The following is a 20,841-nucleotide window of genomic DNA, read 5'->3' as shown; positions in this document are numbered from 1 at the left end:
CACATTGCAATATGTCGCGGTATATATCAAGTTTGGCCGGGCGGCACTATGTTGCAATGATTAAGGAAAGTCATCTGAACGACCAACCATCAGCTCAAAGATGATAAAGATAGCAGTGCCAACTGTGACTGTTCCCTGCCGGTACTGAGCGTGGGATGATACCGCATGCTATATGGTTTTAAATGTTTTAACCTAGCCGTCAGTTAAATGGTGATAATTCCCATGCGCGGTATTATCGATACACGCTTTGAATCTATGCGAGAAATACTTCACGAGTGACTGGTGGTAAAATGTCGCTGTCCTGGATGAATTAGGGAAGTATCCACAATAGTTGCCTGCATGCGGAACCCCGGAAGAGTCAACCAGACGTTGCAGTCTGGTAACCACCGAGACACATCCGTTTATCTAGCTGCGAGGCTGGCTAGTCCCACTGATTTGCCCTGACGAAGCTCCGTACGTAGAGGAGTAAGAAACACGTCGGGTGCGATGACGTCATTCGCTCTGATGTCTCGGCAGGCAGGCACGCACACGCGTTGAGCGGTTCTCATCCTTCCCTTCCACCCCCCCCCCACCCACCCCCCCCCCACCCACCCACCCACCCACCCACCCAACTCAACCCTGTTTTGTATTCTGAGTGTAGCTAGCAATAGCCTCAGAATAATGTAGATTGAATTATTTAGCGTACAGGACACTACAGTCCACACAAAGGTATATGGCCTACCTTGAATGTCAAGAACATAGTGAGGCGAAACCCTTGCTTGCTTCAAAAGGTAAGCCATTTGTGTGTGTCATTTGATTTCTCATCTCTGTCTACACATATTTCCCAATCCAGAGCATTGGCCTTCAACCATGACAACAGGGACGCATTCACGGGCATCGTGAACGGCAATTAAAGGAAAAAGGATGCATTGGCCGGGAATCGAACCCGGGCCTCCCGCGTGGCAGGCGAGAATTCTACCACTGAACCACCAATGCTGCACTGCAATGAAGGATACAGTTCGCAGAGGCCATCGTTAAAAGAAACGCCGATGTCAACAATCAGAGAGGATATACCAGCATGCGACAACACATTCCAGTGGCCTAAATGAAAGTTTAACCTTCGCACACCTTTCAAGGGATCCTGGTGTCACAAGCGGTAAAAGGAAACATCGTGACTGACTGACCAAAAGATGGGCTTGTGAGCGCTACCCAACCACCTCCAATGGTTTCATTACTATAACGGCAATATAATATGGCACATTGCAATATGTCGCGGTATATATCAAGTTTGGCCGGGCGGCACTATGTTGCAATGATTAAGGAAAGTCATCTGAACGACCAACCATCAGCTCAAAGATGATAAAGATAGCAGTGCCAACTGTGACTGTTCCCTGCCGGTACTGAGCGTGGGATGATACCGCATGCTATATGGTTTTAAATGTTTTAACCTAGCCGTCAGTTAAATGGTGATAATTCCCATGCGCGGTATTATCGATACACGCTTTGAATCTATGCGAGAAATACTTCACGAGTGACTGGTGGTAAAATGTCGCTGTCCTGGATGAATTAGGGAAGTATCCACAATAGTTGCCTGCATGCGGAACCCCGGAAGAGTCAACCAGACGTTGCAGTCTGGTAACCACCGAGACACATCCGTTTATCTAGCTGCGAGGCTGGCTAGTCCCACTGATTTGCCCTGACGAAGCTCCGTACGTAGAGGAGTAAGAAACACGTCGGGTGCGATGACGTCATTCGCTCTGATGTCTCGGCAGGCAGGCACGCACACGCGTTGAGCGGTTCTCATCCTTCCCTTCCACCCCCCCCCCCCACCCACCCACCCAACTCAACCCTGTTTTGTATTCTGAGTGTAGCTAGCAATAGCCTCAGAATAATGTAGATTGAATTATTTAGCGTACAGGACACTACAGTCCACACAAAGGTATATGGCCTACCTTGAATGTCAAGAACATAGTGAGGCGAAACCCTTGCTTGCTTCAAAAGGTAAGCCATTTGTGTGTGTCATTTGATTTCTCATCTCTGTCTACACATATTTCCCAATCCAGAGCATTGGCCTTCAACCATGACAACAGGGACGCATTCACGGGCATCGTGAACGGCAATTAAAGGAAAAAGGATGCATTGGCCGGGAATCGAACCCGGGCCTCCCGCGTGGCAGGCGAGAATTCTACCACTGAACCACCAATGCTGCACTGCAATGAAGGATACAGTTCGCAGAGGCCATCGTGAAAAGAAACGCCGATGTCAACAATCAGAGAGGATATACCAGCATGCGACAACACATTCCAGTGGCCTAAATGAAAGTTTAACCTTCGCACACCTTTCAAGGGATCCTGGTGTCACAAGCGGTAAAAGGAAACATCGTGACTGACTGACCAAAAGATGGGCTTGTGAGCGCTACCCAACCACCTCCAATGGTTTCATTACTATAACGGCAATATAATATGGCACATTGCAATATGTCGCGGTATATATCAAGTTTGGCCGGGCGGCACTATGTTGCAATGATTAAGGAAAGTCATCTGAACGACCAACCATCAGCTCAAAGATGATAAAGATAGCAGTGCCAACTGTGACTGTTCCCTGCCGGTACTGAGCGTGGGATGATACCGCATGCTATATGGTTTTAAATGTTTTAACCTAGCCGTCAGTTAAATGGTGATAATTCCCATGCGCGGTATTATCGATACACGCTTTGAATCTATGCGAGAAATACTTCACGAGTGACTGGTGGTAAAATGTCGCTGTCCTGGATGAATTAGGGAAGTATCCACAATAGTTGCCTGCATGCGGAACCCCGGAAGAGTCAACCAGACGTTGCAGTCTGGTAACCACCGAGACACATCCGTTTATCTAGCTGCGAGGCTGGCTAGTCCCACTGATTTGCCCTGACGAAGCTCCGTACGTAGAGGAGTAAGAAACACGTCGGGTGCGATGACGTCATTCGCTCTGATGTCTCGGCAGGCAGGCACGCACACGCGTTGAGCGGTTCTCATCCTTCCCTTCCACCCCCCCCCACCCACCCCCCCCCACCCACCCACCCACCCACCCACCCAACTCAACCCTGTTTTGTATTCTGAGTGTAGCTAGCAATAGCCTCAGAATAATGTAGATTGAATTATTTAGCGTACAGGACACTACAGTCCACACAAAGGTATATGGCCTACCTTGAATGTCAAGAACATAGTGAGGCGAAACCCTTGCTTGCTTCAAAAGGTAAGCCATTTGTGTGTGTCATTTGATTTCTCATCTCTGTCTACACATATTTCCCAATCCAGAGCATTGGCCTTCAACCATGACAACAGGGACGCATTCACGGGCATCGTGAACGGCAATTAAAGGAAAAAGGATGCATTGGCCGGGAATCGAACCCGGGCCTCCCGCGTGGCAGGCGAGAATTCTACCACTGAACCACCAATGCTGCACTGCAATGAAGGATACAGTTCGCAGAGGCCATCGTGAAAAGAAACGCCGATGTCAACAATCAGAGAGGATATACCAGCATGCGACAACACATTCCAGTGGCCTAAATGAAAGTTTAACCTTCGCACACCTTTCAAGGGATCCTGGTGTCACAAGCGGTAAAAGGAAACATCGTGACTGACTGACCAAAAGATGGGCTTGTGAGCGCTACCCAACCACCTCCAATGGTTTCATTACTATAACGGCAATATAATATGGCACATTGCAATATGTCGCGGTATATATCAAGTTTGGCCGGGCGGCACTATGTTGCAATGATTAAGGAAAGTCATCTGAACGACCAACCATCAGCTCAAAGATGATAAAGATAGCAGTGCCAACTGTGACTGTTCCCTGCCGGTACTGAGCGTGGGATGATACCGCATGCTATATGGTTTTAAATGTTTTAACCTAGCCGTCAGTTAAATGGTGATAATTCCCATGCGCGGTATTATCGATACACGCTTTGAATCTATGCGAGAAATACTTCACGAGTGACTGGTGGTAAAATGTCGCTGTCCTGGATGAATTAGGGAAGTATCCACAATAGTTGCCTGCATGCGGAACCCCGGAAGAGTCAACCAGACGTTGCAGTCTGGTAACCACCGAGACACATCCGTTTATCTAGCTGCGAGGCTGGCTAGTCCCACTGATTTGCCCTGACGAAGCTCCGTACGTAGAGGAGTAAGAAACACGTCGGGTGCGATGACGTCATTCGCTCTGATGTCTCGGCAGGCAGGCACGCACACGCGTTGAGCGGTTCTCATCCTTCCCTTCCACCCCCCCCCCCACCCACCCACCCACCCACCCAACTCAACCCTGTTTTGTATTCTGAGTGTAGCTAGCAATAGCCTCAGAATAATGTAGATTGAATTATTTAGCGTACAGGACACTACAGTCCACACAAAGGTATATGGCCTACCTTGAATGTCAAGAACATAGTGAGGCGAAACCCTTGCTTGCTTCAAAAGGTAAGCCATTTGTGTGTGTCATTTGATTTCTCATCTCTGTCTACACATATTTCCCAATCCAGAGCATTGGCCTTCAACCATGACAACAGGGACGCATTCACGGGCATCGTGAACGGCAATTAAAGGAAAAAGGATGCATTGGCCGGGAATCGAACCCGGGCCTCCCGCGTGGCAGGCGAGAATTCTACCACTGAACCACCAATGCTGCACTGCAATGAAGGATACAGTTCGCAGAGGCCATCGTGAAAAGAAACGCCGATGTCAACAATCAGAGAGGATATACCAGCATGCGACAACACATTCCAGTGGCCTAAATGAAAGTTTAACCTTCGCACACCTTTCAAGGGATCCTGGTGTCACAAGCGGTAAAAGGAAACATCGTGACTGACTGACCAAAAGATGGGCTTGTGAGCGCTACCCAACCACCTCCAATGGTTTCATTACTATAACGGCAATATAATACAGTCCACACAAAGGTATATGGCCTACCTTGAATGTCAAGAACATAGTGAGGCGAAACCCTTGCTTGCTTCAAAAGGTAAGCCATTTGTGTGTGTCATTTGATTTCTCATCTCTGTCTACACATATTTCCCAATCCAGAGCATTGGCCTTCAACCATGACAACAGGGACGCATTCACGGGCATCGTGAACGGCAATTAAAGGAAAAAGGATGCATTGGCCGGGAATCGAACCCGGGCCTCCCGCGTGGCAGGCGAGAATTCTACCACTGAACCACCAATGCTGCACTGCAATGAAGGATACAGTTCGCAGAGGCCATCGTGAAAAGAAACGCCGATGTCAACAATCAGAGAGGATATACCAGCATGCGACAACACATTCCAGTGGCCTAAATGAAAGTTTAACCTTCGCACACCTTTCAAGGGATCCTGGTGTCACAAGCGGTAAAAGGAAACATCGTGACTGACTGACCAAAAGATGGGCTTGTGAGCGCTACCCAACCACCTCCAATGGTTTCATTACTATAACGGCAATATAATATGGCACATTGCAATATGTCGCGGTATATATCAAGTTTGGCCGGGCGGCACTATGTTGCAATGATTAAGGAAAGTCATCTGAACGACCAACCATCAGCTCAAAGATGATAAAGATAGCAGTGCCAACTGTGACTGTTCCCTGCCGGTACTGAGCGTGGGATGATACCGCATGCTATATGGTTTTAAATGTTTTAACCTAGCCGTCAGTTAAATGGTGATAATTCCCATGCGCGGTATTATCGATACACGCTTTGAATCTATGCGAGAAATACTTCACGAGTGACTGGTGGTAAAATGTCGCTGTCCTGGATGAATTAGGGAAGTATCCACAATAGTTGCCTGCATGCGGAACCCCGGAAGAGTCAACCAGACGTTGCAGTCTGGTAACCACCGAGACACATCCGTTTATCTAGCTGCGAGGCTGGCTAGTCCCACTGATTTGCCCTGACGAAGCTCCGTACGTAGAGGAGTAAGAAACACGTCGGGTGCGATGACGTCATTCGCTCTGATGTCTCGGCAGGCAGGCACGCACACGCGTTGAGCGGTTCTCATCCTTCCCTTCCACCCCCCCCCCCACCCACCCACCCAACTCAACCCTGTTTTGTATTCTGAGTGTAGCTAGCAATAGCCTCAGAATAATGTAGATTGAATTATTTAGCATACAGGACACTACAGTCCACACAAAGGTATATGGCCTACCTTGAATGTCAAGAACATAGTGAGGCGAAACCCTTGCTTGCTTCAAAAGGTAAGCCATTTGTGTGTGTCATTTGATTTCTCATCTCTGTCTACACATATTTCCCAATCCAGAGCATTGGCCTTCAACCATGACAACAGGGACGCATTCACGGGCATCGTGAACGGCAATTAAAGGAAAAAGGATGCATTGGCCGGGAATCGAACCCGGGCCTCCCGCGTGGCAGGCGAGAATTCTACCACTGAACCACCAATGCTGCACTGCAATGAAGGATACAGTTCGCAGAGGCCATCGTGAAAAGAAACGCCGATGTCAACAATCAGAGAGGATATACCAGCATGCGACAACACATTCCAGTGGCCTAAATGAAAGTTTAACCTTCGCACACCTTTCAAGGGATCCTGGTGTCACAAGCGGTAAAAGGAAACATCGTGACTGACTGACCAAAAGATGGGCTTGTGAGCGCTACCCAACCACCTCCAATGGTTTCATTACTATAACGGCAATATAATATGGCACATTGCAATATGTCGCGGTATATATCAAGTTTGGCCGGGCGGCACTATGTTGCAATGATTAAGGAAAGTCATCTGAACGACCAACCATCAGCTCAAAGATGATAAAGATAGCAGTGCCAACTGTGACTGTTCCCTGCCGGTACTGAGCGTGGGATGATACCGCATGCTATATGGTTTTAAATGTTTTAACCTAGCCGTCAGTTAAATGGTGATAATTCCCATGCGCGGTATTATCGATACACGCTTTGAATCTATGCGAGAAATACTTCACGAGTGACTGGTGGTAAAATGTCGCTGTCCTGGATGAATTAGGGAAGTATCCACAATAGTTGCCTGCATGCGGAACCCCGGAAGAGTCAACCAGACGTTGCAGTCTGGTAACCACCGAGACACATCCGTTTATCTAGCTGCGAGGCTGGCTAGTCCCACTGATTTGCCCTGACGAAGCTCCGTACGTAGAGGAGTAAGAAACACGTCGGGTGCGATGACGTCATTCGCTCTGATGTCTCGGCAGGCAGGCACGCACACGCGTTGAGCGGTTCTCATCCTTCCCTTCCACCCCCCCCCCCACCCACCCACCCAACTCAACCCTGTTTTGTATTCTGAGTGTAGCTAGCAATAGCCTCAGAATAATGTAGATTGAATTATTTAGCGTACAGGACACTACAGTCCACACAAAGGTATATGGCCTACCTTGAATGTCAAGAACATAGTGAGGCGAAACCCTTGCTTGCTTCAAAAGGTAAGCCATTTGTGTGTGTCATTTGATTTCTCATCTCTGTCTACACATATTTCCCAATCCAGAGCATTGGCCTTCAACCATGACAACAGGGACGCATTCACGGGCATCGTGAACGGCAATTAAAGGAAAAAGGATGCATTGGCCGGGAATCGAACCCGAATTCTACCACTGAACCACCAATGCTGCACTGCAATGAAGGATACAGTTCGCAGAGGCCATCGTGAAAAGAAACGCCGATGTCAACAATCAGAGAGGATATACCAGCATGCGACAACACATTCCAGTGGCCTAAATGAAAGTTTAACCTTCGCACACCTTTCAAGGGATCCTGGTGTCACAAGCGGTAAAAGGAAACATCGTGACTGACTGACCAAAAGATGGGCTTGTGAGCGCTACCCAACCACCTCCAATGGTTTCATTACTATAACGGCAATATAATATGGCACATTGCAATATGTCGCGGTATATATCAAGTTTGGCCGGGCGGCACTATGTTGCAATGATTAAGGAAAGTCATCTGAACGACCAACCATCAGCTCAAAGATGATAAAGATAGCAGTGCCAACTGTGACTGTTCCCTGCCGGTACTGAGCGTGGGATGATACCGCATGCTATATGGTTTTAAATGTTTTAACCTAGCCGTCAGTTAAATGGTGATAATTCCCATGCGCGGTATTATCGATACACGCTTTGAATCTATGCGAGAAATACTTCACGAGTGACTGGTGGTAAAATGTCGCTGTCCTGGATGAATTAGGGAAGTATCCACAATAGTTGCCTGCATGCGGAATCCCGGAAGAGTCAACCAGACGTTGCAGTCTGGTAACCACCGAGACACATCCGTTTATCTAGCTGCGAGGCTGGCTAGTCCCACTGATTTGCCCTGACGAAGCTCCGTACGTAGAGGAGTAAGAAACACGTCGGGTGCGATGACGTCATTCGCTCTGATGTCTCGGCAGGCAGGCACGCACACGCGTTGAGCGGTTCTCATCCTTCCCTTCCACCCCCCCCCCACCCACCCCCCCCCCCACCCACCCAACTCAACCCTGTTTTGTATTCTGAGTGTAGCTAGCAATAGCCTCAGAATAATGTAGATTGAATTATTTAGCGTACAGGACACTACAGTCCACACAAAGGTATATGGCCTACCTTGAATGTCAAGAACATAGTGAGGCGAAACCCTTGCTTGCTTCAAAAGGTAAGCCATTTGTGTGTGTCATTTGATTTCTCATCTCTGTCTACACATATTTCCCAATCCAGAGCATTGGCCTTCAACCATGACAACAGGGACGCATTCACGGGCATCGTGAACGGCAATTAAAGGAAAAAGGATGCATTGGCCGGGAATCGAACCCGGGCCTCCCGCGTGGCAGGCGAGAATTCTACCACTGAACCACCAATGCTGCACTGCAATGAAGGATACAGTTCGCAGAGGCCATCGTGAAAAGAAACGCCGATGTCAACAATCAGAGAGGATATACCAGCATGCGACAACACATTCCAGTGGCCTAAATGAAAGTTTAACCTTCGCACACCTTTCAAGGGATCCTGGTGTCACAAGCGGTAAAAGGAAACATCGTGACTGACTGACCAAAAGATGGGCTTGTGAGCGCTACCCAACCACCTCCAATGGTTTCATTACTATAACGGCAATATAATATGGCACATTGCAATATGTCGCGGTATATATCAAGTTTGGCCGGGCGGCACTATGTTGCAATGATTAAGGAAAGTCATCTGAACGACCAACCATCAGCTCAAAGATGATAAAGATAGCAGTGCCAACTGTGACTGTTCCCTGCCGGTACTGAGCGTGGGATGATACCGCATGCTATATGGTTTTAAATGTTTTAACCTAGCCGTCAGTTAAATGGTGATAATTCCCATGCGCGGTATTATCGATACACGCTTTGAATCTATGCGAGAAATACTTCACGAGTGACTGGTGGTAAAATGTCGCTGTCCTGGATGAATTAGGGAAGTATCCACAATAGTTGCCTGCATGCGGAACCCCGGAAGAGTCAACCAGACGTTGCAGTCTGGTAACCACCGAGACACATCCGTTTATCTAGCTGCGAGGCTGGCTAGTCCCACTGATTTGCCCTGACGAAGCTCCGTACGTAGAGGAGTAAGAAACACGTCGGGTGCGATGACGTCATTCGCTCTGATGTCTCGGCAGGCAGGCACGCACACGCGTTGAGCGGTTCTCATCCTTCCCTTCCACCCCCCCCCCACCCACCCACCCACCCACCCAACTCAACCCTGTTTTGTATTCTGAGTGTAGCTAGCAATAGCCTCAGAATAATGTAGATTGAATTATTTAGCGTACAGGACACTACAGTCCACACAAAGGTATATGGCCTACCTTGAATGTCAAGAACATAGTGAGGCGAAACCCTTGCTTGCTTCAAAAGGTAAGCCATTTGTGTGTGTCATTTGATTTCTCATCTCTGTCTACACATATTTCCCAATCCAGAGCATTGGCCTTCAACCATGACAACAGGGACGCATTCACGGGCATCGTGAACGGCAATTAAAGGAAAAAGGATGCATTGGCCGGGAATCGAACCCGGGCCTCCCGCGTGGCAGGCGAGAATTCTACCACTGAACCACCAATGCTGCACTGCAATGAAGGATACAGTTCGCAGAGGCCATCGTGAAAAGAAACGCCGATGTCAACAATCAGAGAGGATATACCAGCATGCGACAACACATTCCAGTGGCCTAAATGAAAGTTTAACCTTCGCACACCTTTCAAGGGATCCTGGTGTCACAAGCGGTAAAAGGAAACATCGTGACTGACTGACCAAAAGATGGGCTTGTGAGCGCTACCCAACCACCTCCAATGGTTTCATTACTATAACGGCAATATAATATGGCACATTGCAATATGTCGCGGTATATATCAAGTTTGGCCGGGCGGCACTATGTTGCAATGATTAAGGAAAGTCATCTGAACGACCAACCATCAGCTCAAAGATGATAAAGATAGCAGTGCCAACTGTGACTGTTCCCTGCCGGTACTGAGCGTGGGATGATACCGCATGCTATATGGTTTTAAATGTTTTAACCTAGCCGTCAGTTAAATGGTGATAATTCCCATGCGCGGTATTATCGATACACGCTTTGAATCTATGCGAGAAATACTTCACGAGTGACTGGTGGTAAAATGTCGCTGTCCTGGATGAATTAGGGAAGTATCCACAATAGTTGCCTGCATGCGGAACCCCGGAAGAGTCAACCAGACGTTGCAGTCTGGTAACCACCGAGACACATCCGTTTATCTAGCTGCGAGGCTGGCTAGTCCCACTGATTTGCCCTGACGAAGCTCCGTACGTAGAGGAGTAAGAAACACGTCGGGTGCGATGACGTCATTCGCTCTGATGTCTCGGCAGGCAGGCACGCACACGCGTTGAGCGGTTCTCATCCTTCCCTTCCACCCCCCCCCCACCCACCCACCCACCCACCCACCCACCCAACTCAACCCTGTTTTGTATTCTGAGTGTAGCTAGCAATAGCCTCAGAATAATGTAGATTGAATTATTTAGCGTACAGGACACTACAGTCCACACAAAGGTATATGGCCTACCTTGAATGTCAAGAACATAGTGAGGCGAAACCCTTGCTTGCTTCAAAAGGTAAGCCATTTGTGTGTGTCATTTGATTTCTCATCTCTGTCTACACATATTTCCCAATCCAGAGCATTGGCCTTCAACCATGACAACAGGGACGCATTCACGGGCATCGTGAACGGCAATTAAAGGAAAAAGGATGCATTGGCCGGGAATCGAACCCGGGCCTCCCGCGTGGCAGGCGAGAATTCTACCACTGAACCACCAATGCTGCACTGCAATGAAGGATACAGTTCGCAGAGGCCATCGTGAAAAGAAACGCCGATGTCAACAATCAGAGAGGATATACCAGCATGCGACAACACATTCCAGTGGCCTAAATGAAAGTTTAACCTTCGCACACCTTTCAAGGGATCCTGGTGTCACAAGCGGTAAAAGGAAACATCGTGACTGACTGACCAAAAGATGGGCTTGTGAGCGCTACCCAACCACCTCCAATGGTTTCATTACTATAACGGCAATATAATATGGCACATTGCAATATGTCGCGGTATATATCAAGTTTGGCCGGGCGGCACTATGTTGCAATGATTAAGGAAAGTCATCTGAACGACCAACCATCAGCTCAAAGATGATAAAGATAGCAGTGCCAACTGTGACTGTTCCCTGCCGGTACTGAGCGTGGGATGATACCGCATGCTATATGGTTTTAAATGTTTTAACCTAGCCGTCAGTTAAATGGTGATAATTCCCATGCGCGGTATTATCGATACACGCTTTGAATCTATGCGAGAAATACTTCACGAGTGACTGGTGGTAAAATGTCGCTGTCCTGGATGAATTAGGGAAGTATCCACAATAGTTGCCTGCATGCGGAACCCCGGAAGAGTCAACCAGACGTTGCAGTCTGGTAACCACCGAGACACATCCGTTTATCTAGCTGCGAGGCTGGCTAGTCCCACTGATTTGCCCTGACGAAGCTCCGTACGTAGAGGAGTAAGAAACACGTCGGGTGCGATGACGTCATTCGCTCTGATGTCTCGGCAGGCAGGCACGCACACGCGTTGAGCGGTTCTCATCCTTCCCTTCCACCCCCCCCCCCACCCACCCACCCACCCACCCACCCACCCAACTCAACCCTGTTTTGTATTCTGAGTGTAGCTAGCAATAGCCTCAGAATAATGTAGATTGAATTATTTAGCGTACAGGACACTACAGTCCACACAAAGGTATATGGCCTACCTTGAATGTCAAGAACATAGTGAGGCGAAACCCTTGCTTGCTTCAAAAGGTAAGCCATTTGTGTGTGTCATTTGATTTCTCATCTCTGTCTACACATATTTCCCAATCCAGAGCATTGGCCTTCAACCATGACAACAGGGACGCATTCACGGGCATCGTGAACGGCAATTAAAGGAAAAAGGATGCATTGGCCGGGAATCGAACCCGGGCCTCCCGCGTGGCAGGCGAGAATTCTACCACTGAACCACCAATGCTGCACTGCAATGAAGGATACAGTTCGCAGAGGCCATCGTGAAAAGAAACGCCGATGTCAACAATCAGAGAGGATATACCAGCATGCGACAACACATTCCAGTGGCCTAAATGAAAGTTTAACCTTCGCACACCTTTCAAGGGATCCTGGTGTCACAAGCGGTAAAAGGAAACATCGTGACTGACTGACCAAAAGATGGGCTTGTGAGCGCTACCCAACCACCTCCAATGGTTTCATTACTATAACGGCAATATAATATGGCACATTGCAATATGTCGCGGTATATATCAAGTTTGGCCGGGCGGCACTATGTTGCAATGATTAAGGAAAGTCATCTGAACGACCAACCATCAGCTCAAAGATGATAAAGATAGCAGTGCCAACTGTGACTGTTCCCTGCCGGTACTGAGCGTGGGATGATACCGCATGCTATATGGTTTTAAATGTTTTAACCTAGCCGTCAGTTAAATGGTGATAATTCCCATGCGCGGTATTATCGATACACGCTTTGAATCTATGCGAGAAATACTTCACGAGTGACTGGTGGTAAAATGTCGCTGTCCTGGATGAATTAGGGAAGTATCCACAATAGTTGCCTGCATGCGGAACCCCGGAAGAGTCAACCAGACGTTGCAGTCTGGTAACCACCGAGACACATCCGTTTATCTAGCTGCGAGGCTGGCTAGTCCCACTGATTTGCCCTGACGAAGCTCCGTACGTAGAGGAGTAAGAAACACGTCGGGTGCGATGACGTCATTCGCTCTGATGTCTCGGCAGGCAGGCACGCACACGCGTTGAGCGGTTCTCATCCTTCCCTTCCACCCCCCCCCCCACCCACCCACCCACCCACCCACCCAACTCAACCCTGTTTTGTATTCTGAGTGTAGCTAGCAATAGCCTCAGAATAATGTAGATTGAATTATTTAGCGTACAGGACACTACAGTCCACACAAAGGTATATGGCCTACCTTGAATGTCAAGAACATAGTGAGGCGAAACCCTTGCTTGCTTCAAAAGGTAAGCCATTTGTGTGTGTCATTTGATTTCTCATCTCTGTCTACACATATTTCCCAATCCAGAGCATTGGCCTTCAACCATGACAACAGGGACGCATTCACGGGCATCGTGAACGGCAATTAAAGGAAAAAGGATGCATTGGCCGGGAATCGAACCCGAATTCTACCACTGAACCACCAATGCTGCACTGCAATGAAGGATACAGTTCGCAGAGGCCATCGTGAAAAGAAACGCCGATGTCAACAATCAGAGAGGATATACCAGCATGCGACAACACATTCCAGTGGCCTAAATGAAAGTTTAACCTTCGCACACCTTTCAAGGGATCCTGGTGTCACAAGCGGTAAAAGGAAACATCGTGACTGACAGACCAAAAGATGGGCTTGTGAGCGCTACCCAACCACCTCCAATGGTTTCATTACTATAACGGCAATATAATATGGCACATTGCAATATGTCGCGGTATATATCAAGTTTGGCCGGGCGGCACTATGTTGCAATGATTAAGGAAAGTCATCTGAACGACCAACCATCAGCTCAAAGATGATAAAGATAGCAGTGCCAACTGTGACTGTTCCCTGCCGGTACTGAGCGTGGGATGATACCGCATGCTATATGGTTTTAAATGTTTTAACCTAGCCGTCAGTTAAATGGTGATAATTCCCATGCGCGGTATTATCGATACACGCTTTGAATCTATGCGAGAAATACTTCACGAGTGACTGGTGGTAAAATGTCGCTGTCCTGGATGAATTAGGGAAGTATCCACAATAGTTGCCTGCATGCGGAACCCCGGAAGAGTCAACCAGACGTTGCAGTCTGGTAACCACCGAGACACATCCGTTTATCTAGCTGCGAGGCTGGCTAGTCCCACTGATTTGCCCTGACGAAGCTCCGTACGTAGAGGAGTAAGAAACACGTCGGGTGCGATGACGTCATTCGCTCTGATGTCTCGGCAGGCAGGCACGCACACGCGTTGAGCGGTTCTCATCCTTCCCTTCCACCCCCCCCCCCACCCACCCACCCACCCACCCACCCACCCAACTCAACCCTGTTTTGTATTCTGAGTGTAGCTAGCAATAGCCTCAGAATAATGTAGATTGAATTATTTAGCGTACAGGACACTACAGTCCACACAAAGGTATATGGCCTACCTTGAATGTCAAGAACATAGTGAGGCGAAACCCTTGCTTGCTTCAAAAGGTAAGCCATTTGTGTGTGTCATTTGATTTCTCATCTCTGTCTACACATATTTCCCAATCCAGAGCATTGGCCTTCAACCATGACAACAGGGACGCATTCACGGGCATCGTGAACGGCAATTAAAGGAAAAAGGATGCATTGGCCGGGAATCGAACCCGGGCCTCCCGCGTGGCAGGCGAGAATTCTACCACTGAACCACCAATGCTGCACTGCAATGAAGGATACAGTTCGCAGAGGCCATCGTGAAAAGAAACGCCGATGTCAACAATCAGAGAGGATATACCAGCATGCGACAACACATTCCAGTGGCCTAAATGAAAGTTTAACCTTCGCACACCTTTCAAGGGATCCTGGTGTCACAAGCGGTAAAAGGAAACATCGTGACTGACTGACCAAAAGATGGGCTTGTGAGCGCTACCCAACCACCTCCAATGGTTTCATTACTATAACGGCAATATAATATGGCACATTGCAATATGTCGCGGTATATATCAAGTTTGGCCGGGCGGCACTATGTTGCAATGATTAAGGAAAGTCATCTGAACGACCAACCATCAGCTCAAAGATGATAAAGATAGCAGTGCCAACTGTGACTGTTCCCTGCCGGTACTGAGCGTGGGATGATACCGCATGCTATATGGTTTTAAATGTTTTAACCTAGCCGTCAGTTAAATGGTGATAATTCCCATGCGCGGTATTATCGATACACGCTTTGAATCTATGCGAGAAATACTTCACGAGTGACTGGTGGTAAAATGTCGCTGTCCTGGATGAATTAGGGAAGTATCCACAATAGTTGCCTGCATGCGGAACCCCGGAAGAGTCAACCAGACGTTGCAGTCTGGTAACTACCGAGACACATCCGTTTATCTAGCTGCGAGGCTGGCTAGTCCCACTGATTTGCCCTGACGAAGCTCCGTACGTAGAGGAGTAAGAAACACGTCGGGTGCGATGACGTCATTCGCTCTGATGTCTCGGCAGGCAGGCACGCACACGCGTTGAGCGGTTCTCATCCTTCCCTTCCACCCCCCCCCCACCCACCCCCCCCCCACCCACCCAACTCAACCCTGTTTTGTATTCTGAGTGTAGCTAGCAATAGCCTCAGAATAATGTAGATTGAATTATTTAGCGTACAGGACACTACAGTCCACACAAAGGTATATGGCCTACCTTGAATGTCAAGAACATAGTGAGGCGAAACCCTTGCTTGCTTCAAAAGGTAAGCCATTTGTGTGTGTCATTTGATTTCTCATCTCTGTCTACACATATTTCCCAATCCAGAGCATTGGCCTTCAACCATGACAACAGGGACGCATTCACGGGCATCGTGAACGGCAATTAAAGGAAAAAGGATGCATTGGCCGGGAATCGAACCCGAATTCTACCACTGAACCACCAATGCTGCACTGCAATGAAGGATACAGTTCGCAGAGGCCATCGTGAAAAGAAACGCCGATGTCAACAATCAGAGAGGATATACCAGCATGCGACAACACATTCCAGTGGCCTAAATGAAAGTTTAACCTTCGCACACCTTTCAAGGGATCCTGGTGTCACAAGCGGTAAAAGGAAACATCGTGACTGACTGACCAAAAGATGGGCTTGTGAGCGCTACCCAACCACCTCCAATGGTTTCATTACTATAACGGCAATATAATATGGCACATTGCAATATGTCGCGGTATATATCAAGTTTGGCCGGGCGGCACTATGTTGCAATGATTAAGGAAAGTCATCTGAACGACCAACCATCAGCTCAAAGATGATAAAGATAGCAGTGCCAACTGTGACTGTTCCCTGCCGGTACTGAGCGTGGGATGATACCGCATGCTATATGGTTTTAAATGTTTTAACCTAGCCGTCAGTTAAATGGTGATAATTCCCATGCGCGGTATTATCGATACACGCTTTGAATCTATGCGAGAAATACTTCACGAGTGACTGGTGGTAAAATGTCGCTGTCCTGGATGAATTAGGGAAGTATCCACAATAGTTGCCTGCATGCGGAACCCCGGAAGAGTCAACCAGACGTTGCAGTCTGGTAACCACCGAGACACATCCGTTTATCTAGCTGCGAGGCTGGCTAGTCCCACTGATTTGCCCTGACGAAGCTCCGTACGTAGAGGAGTAAGAAACACGTCGGGTGCGATGACGTCATTCGCTCTGATGTCTCGGCAGGCAGGCACGCACACGCGTTGAGCGGTTCTCATCCTTCCCTTCCACCCCCCCCCCCACCCACCCACCCAACTCAACCCTGTTTTGTATTCTGAGTGTAGCTAGCAATAGCCTCAGAATAATGTAGATTGAATTATTTAGCGTACAGGACACTACAGTCCACACAAAGGTATATGGCCTACCTTGAATGTCAAGAACATAGTGAGGCGAAACCCTTGCTTGCTTCAAAAGGTAAGCCATTTGTGTGTGTCATTTGATTTCTCATCTCTGTCTACACATATTTCCCAATCCAGAGCATTGGCCTTCAACCATGACAACAGGGACGCATTCACGGGCATCGTGAACGGCAATTAAAGGAAAAAGGATGCATTGGCCGGGAATCGAACCCGGGCCTCCCGCGTGGCAGGCGAGAATTCTACCACTGAACCACCAATGCTGCACTGCAATGAAGGATACAGTTCGCAGAGGCCATCGTGAAAAGAAACGCCGATGTCAACAATCAGAGAGGATATACCAGCATGCGACAACACATTCCAGTGGCCTAAATGAAAGTTTAACCTTCGCACACCTTTCAAGGGATCCTGGTGTCACAAGCGGTAAAAGGAAACATCGTGACTGACTGACCAAAAGATGGGCTTGTGAGCGCTACCCAACCACCTCCAATGGTTTCATTACTATAACGGCAATATAATATGGCACATTGCAATATGTCGCGGTATATATCAAGTTTGGCCGGGCGGCACTATGTTGCAATGATTAAGGAAAGTCATCTGAACGACCAACCATCAGCTCAAAGATGATAAAGATAGCAGTGCCAACTGTGACTGTTCCCTGCCGGTACTGAGCGTGGGATGATACCGCATGCTATATGGTTTTAAATGTTTTAACCTAGCCGTCAGTTAAATGGTGATAATTCCCATGCGCGGTATTATCGATACACGCTTTGAATCTATGCGAGAAATACTTCACGAGTGACTGGTGGTAAAATGTCGCTGTCCTGGATGAATTAGGGAAGTATCCACAATAGTTGCCTGCATGCGGAACCCCGGAAGAGTCAACCAGACGTTGCAGTCTGGTAACCACCGAGACACATCCGTTTATCTAGCTGCGAGGCTGGCTAGTCCCACTGATTTGCCCTGACGAAGCTCCGTACGTAGAGGAGTAAGAAACACGTCGGGTGCGATGACGTCATTCGCTCTGATGTCTCGGCAGGCAGGCACGCACACGCGTTGAGCGGTTCTCATCCTTCCCTTCCACCCCCCCCCCCACCCACCCACCCACCCACCCACCCACCCAACTCAACCCTGTTTTGTATTCTGAGTGTAGCTAGCAATAGCCTCAGAATAATGTAGATTGAATTATTTAGCGTACAGGACACTACAGTCCACACAAAGGTATATGGCCTACCTTGAATGTCAAGAACATAGTGAGGCGAAACCCTTGCTTGCTTCAAAAGGTAAGCCATTTGTGTGTGTCATTTGATTTCTCATCTCTGTCTACACATATTTCCCAATCCAGAGCATTGGCCTTCAACCATGACAACAGGGACGCATTCACGGGCATCGTGAACGGCAATTAAAGGAAAAAGGATGCATTGGCCGGGAATCGAACCCGGGCCTCCCGCGTGGCAGGCGAGAATTCTACCACTGAACCACCAATGCTGCACTGCAATGAAGGATACAGTTCGCAGAGGCCATCGTGAAAAGAAACGCCGATGTCAACAATCAGAGAGGATATACCAGCATGCGACAACACATTCCAGTGGCCTAAATGAAAGTTTAACCTTCGCACACCTTTCAAGGGATCCTGGTGTCACAAGCGGTAAAAGGAAACATCGTGACTGACTGACCAAAAGATGGGCTTGTGAGCGCTACCCAACCACCTCCAATGGTTTCATTACTATAACGGCAATATAATATGGCACATTGCAATATGTCGCGGTATATATCAAGTTTGGCCGGGCGGCACTATGTTGCAATGATTAAGGAAAGTCATCTGAACGACCAACCATCAGCTCAAAGATGATAAAGATAGCAGTGCCAACTGTGACTGTTCCCTGCCGGTACTGAGCGTGGGATGATACCGCATGCTATATGGTTTTAAATGTTTTAACCTAGCCGTCAGTTAAATGGTGATAATTCCCATGCGCGGTATTATCGATACACGCTTTGAATCTATGCGAGAAATACTTCACGAGTGACTGGTGGTAAAATGTCGCTGTCCTGGATGAATTAGGGAAGTATCCACAATAGTTGCCTGCATGCGGAACCCCGGAAGAGTCAACCAGACGTTGCAGTCTGGTAACCACCGAGACACATCCGTTTATCTAGCTGCGAGGCTGGCTAGTCCCACTGATTTGCCCTGACGAAGCTCCGTACGTAGAGGAGTAAGAAACACGTCGGGTGCGATGACGTCATTCGCTCTGATGTCTCGGCAGGCAGGCACGCACACGCGTTGAGCGGTTCTCATCCTTCCCTTCCACCCCCCCACCCACCCACCCACCCAACTCAACCCTGTTTTGTATTCTGAGTGTAGCTAGCAATAGCCTCAGAATAATGTAGATTGAATTATTTAGCGTACAGGACACTACAGTCCACACAAAGGTATATGGCCTACCTTGAATGTCAAGAACATAGTGAGGCGAAACCCTTGCTTGCTTCAAAAGGTAAGCCATTTGTGTGTGTCATTTGATTTCTCATCTCTGTCTACACATATTTCCCAATCCAGAGCATTGGCCTTCAACCATGACAACAGGGACGCATTCACGGGCATCGTGAACGGCAATTAAAGGAAAAAGGATGCATTGGCCGGGAATCGAACCCGGGCCTCCCGCGTGGCAGGCGAGAATTCTACCACTGAACCACCAATGCTGCACTGCAATGAAGGATACAGTTCGCAGAGGCCATCGTGAAAAGAAACGCCGATGTCAACAATCAGAGAGGATATACCAGCATGCGACAACACATTCCAGTGGCCTAAATGAAAGTTTAACCTTCGCACACCTTTCAAGGGATCCTGGTGTCACAAGCGGTAAAAGGAAACATCGTGACTGACTGACCAAAAGATGGGCTTGTGAGCGCTACCCAACCACCTCCAATGGTTTCATTACTATAACGGCAATATAATATGGCACATTGCAATATGTCGCGGTATATATCAAGTTTGGCCGGGCGGCACTATGTTGCAATGATTAAGGAAAGTCATCTGAACGACCAACCATCAGCTCAAAGATGATAAAGATAGCAGTGCCAACTGTGACTGTTCCCTGCCGGTACTGAGCGTGGGATGATACCGCATGCTATATGGTTTTAAATGTTTTAACCTAGCCGTCAGTTAAATGGTGATAATTCCCATGCGCGGTATTATCGATACACGCTTTGAATCTATGCGAGAAATACTTCACGAGTGACTGGTGGTAAAATGTCGCTGTCCTGGATGAATTAGGGAAGTATCCACAATAGTTGCCTGCATGCGGAACCCCGGAAGAGTCAACCAGACGTTGCAGTCTGGTAACCACCGAGACACATCCGTTTATCTAGCTGCGAGGCTGGCTAGTCCCACTGATTTGCCCTGACGAAGCTCCGTACGTAGAGGAGTAAGAAACACGTCGGGTGCGATGACGTCATTCGCTCTGATGTCTCGGCAGGCAGGCACGCACACGCGTTGAGCGGTTCTCATCCTTCCCTTCCACCCCCCCCCCCACCCACCCACCCAACTCAACCCTGTTTTGTATTCTGAGTGTAGCTAGCAATAGCCTCAGAATAATGTAGATTGAATTATTTAGCGTACAGGACACTACAGTCCACACAAAGGTATATGGCCTACCTTGAATGTCAAGAACATAGTGAGGCGAAACCCTTGCTTGCTTCAAAAGGTAAGCCATTTGTGTGTGTCATTTGATTTCTCATCTCTGTCTACACATATTTCCCAATCCAGAGCATTGGCCTTCAACCATGACAACAGGGACGCATTCACGGGCATCGTGAACGGCAA

At 48.2% G+C, this 20,841-nt stretch overlaps 14 non-coding genes across 14 annotated transcripts; all 14 read right to left on the bottom strand.

Annotated features, from left to right (window-relative positions):
- Positions 1 to 904: 904 nt before the first annotated feature.
- Positions 905 to 975, bottom strand: TRNAG-GCC (transfer RNA glycine (anticodon GCC)). The gene has a single exon. It is a non-coding gene; the product is annotated as a tRNA-Gly (tRNA).
- Positions 976 to 2,114: 1,139 nt separating this feature from the next.
- Positions 2,115 to 2,185, bottom strand: TRNAG-GCC (transfer RNA glycine (anticodon GCC)). The gene has a single exon. It is a non-coding gene; the product is annotated as a tRNA-Gly (tRNA).
- A 1,162-nt stretch (positions 2,186 to 3,347) lies between these two features.
- On the bottom strand, positions 3,348 to 3,418 carry TRNAG-GCC (transfer RNA glycine (anticodon GCC)). The gene has a single exon. It is a non-coding gene; the product is annotated as a tRNA-Gly (tRNA).
- Positions 3,419 to 4,564: 1,146 nt separating this feature from the next.
- On the bottom strand, positions 4,565 to 4,635 carry TRNAG-GCC (transfer RNA glycine (anticodon GCC)). The gene has a single exon. It is a non-coding gene; the product is annotated as a tRNA-Gly (tRNA).
- A 467-nt stretch (positions 4,636 to 5,102) lies between these two features.
- TRNAG-GCC (transfer RNA glycine (anticodon GCC)) lies at positions 5,103 to 5,173 on the bottom strand. Its single transcript has one exon. It is a non-coding gene; the product is annotated as a tRNA-Gly (tRNA).
- Positions 5,174 to 6,311: 1,138 nt separating this feature from the next.
- On the bottom strand, positions 6,312 to 6,382 carry TRNAG-GCC (transfer RNA glycine (anticodon GCC)). Its single transcript has one exon. It is a non-coding gene; the product is annotated as a tRNA-Gly (tRNA).
- Positions 6,383 to 8,718: 2,336 nt separating this feature from the next.
- On the bottom strand, positions 8,719 to 8,789 carry TRNAG-GCC (transfer RNA glycine (anticodon GCC)). The gene has a single exon. It is a non-coding gene; the product is annotated as a tRNA-Gly (tRNA).
- Positions 8,790 to 9,934: 1,145 nt separating this feature from the next.
- TRNAG-GCC (transfer RNA glycine (anticodon GCC)) lies at positions 9,935 to 10,005 on the bottom strand. Its single transcript has one exon. It is a non-coding gene; the product is annotated as a tRNA-Gly (tRNA).
- Positions 10,006 to 11,158: 1,153 nt separating this feature from the next.
- TRNAG-GCC (transfer RNA glycine (anticodon GCC)) lies at positions 11,159 to 11,229 on the bottom strand. Its single transcript has one exon. It is a non-coding gene; the product is annotated as a tRNA-Gly (tRNA).
- Positions 11,230 to 12,383: 1,154 nt separating this feature from the next.
- Positions 12,384 to 12,454, bottom strand: TRNAG-GCC (transfer RNA glycine (anticodon GCC)). Its single transcript has one exon. It is a non-coding gene; the product is annotated as a tRNA-Gly (tRNA).
- A 2,353-nt stretch (positions 12,455 to 14,807) lies between these two features.
- On the bottom strand, positions 14,808 to 14,878 carry TRNAG-GCC (transfer RNA glycine (anticodon GCC)). The gene has a single exon. It is a non-coding gene; the product is annotated as a tRNA-Gly (tRNA).
- A 2,335-nt stretch (positions 14,879 to 17,213) lies between these two features.
- On the bottom strand, positions 17,214 to 17,284 carry TRNAG-GCC (transfer RNA glycine (anticodon GCC)). The gene has a single exon. It is a non-coding gene; the product is annotated as a tRNA-Gly (tRNA).
- A 1,154-nt stretch (positions 17,285 to 18,438) lies between these two features.
- Positions 18,439 to 18,509, bottom strand: TRNAG-GCC (transfer RNA glycine (anticodon GCC)). The gene has a single exon. It is a non-coding gene; the product is annotated as a tRNA-Gly (tRNA).
- Positions 18,510 to 19,647: 1,138 nt separating this feature from the next.
- TRNAG-GCC (transfer RNA glycine (anticodon GCC)) lies at positions 19,648 to 19,718 on the bottom strand. The gene has a single exon. It is a non-coding gene; the product is annotated as a tRNA-Gly (tRNA).
- Positions 19,719 to 20,841: the final 1,123 nt, after the last annotated feature.

The sequence above is a fragment of the Ascaphus truei genome, unplaced genomic scaffold (genome assembly GCF_040206685.1).
Source record: "Ascaphus truei isolate aAscTru1 unplaced genomic scaffold, aAscTru1.hap1 HAP1_SCAFFOLD_537, whole genome shotgun sequence".
Lineage (NCBI taxonomy): Eukaryota > Metazoa > Chordata > Amphibia > Anura > Ascaphidae > Ascaphus > Ascaphus truei.
This window is presented reverse-complemented; position numbering and strand designations above follow the sequence as displayed.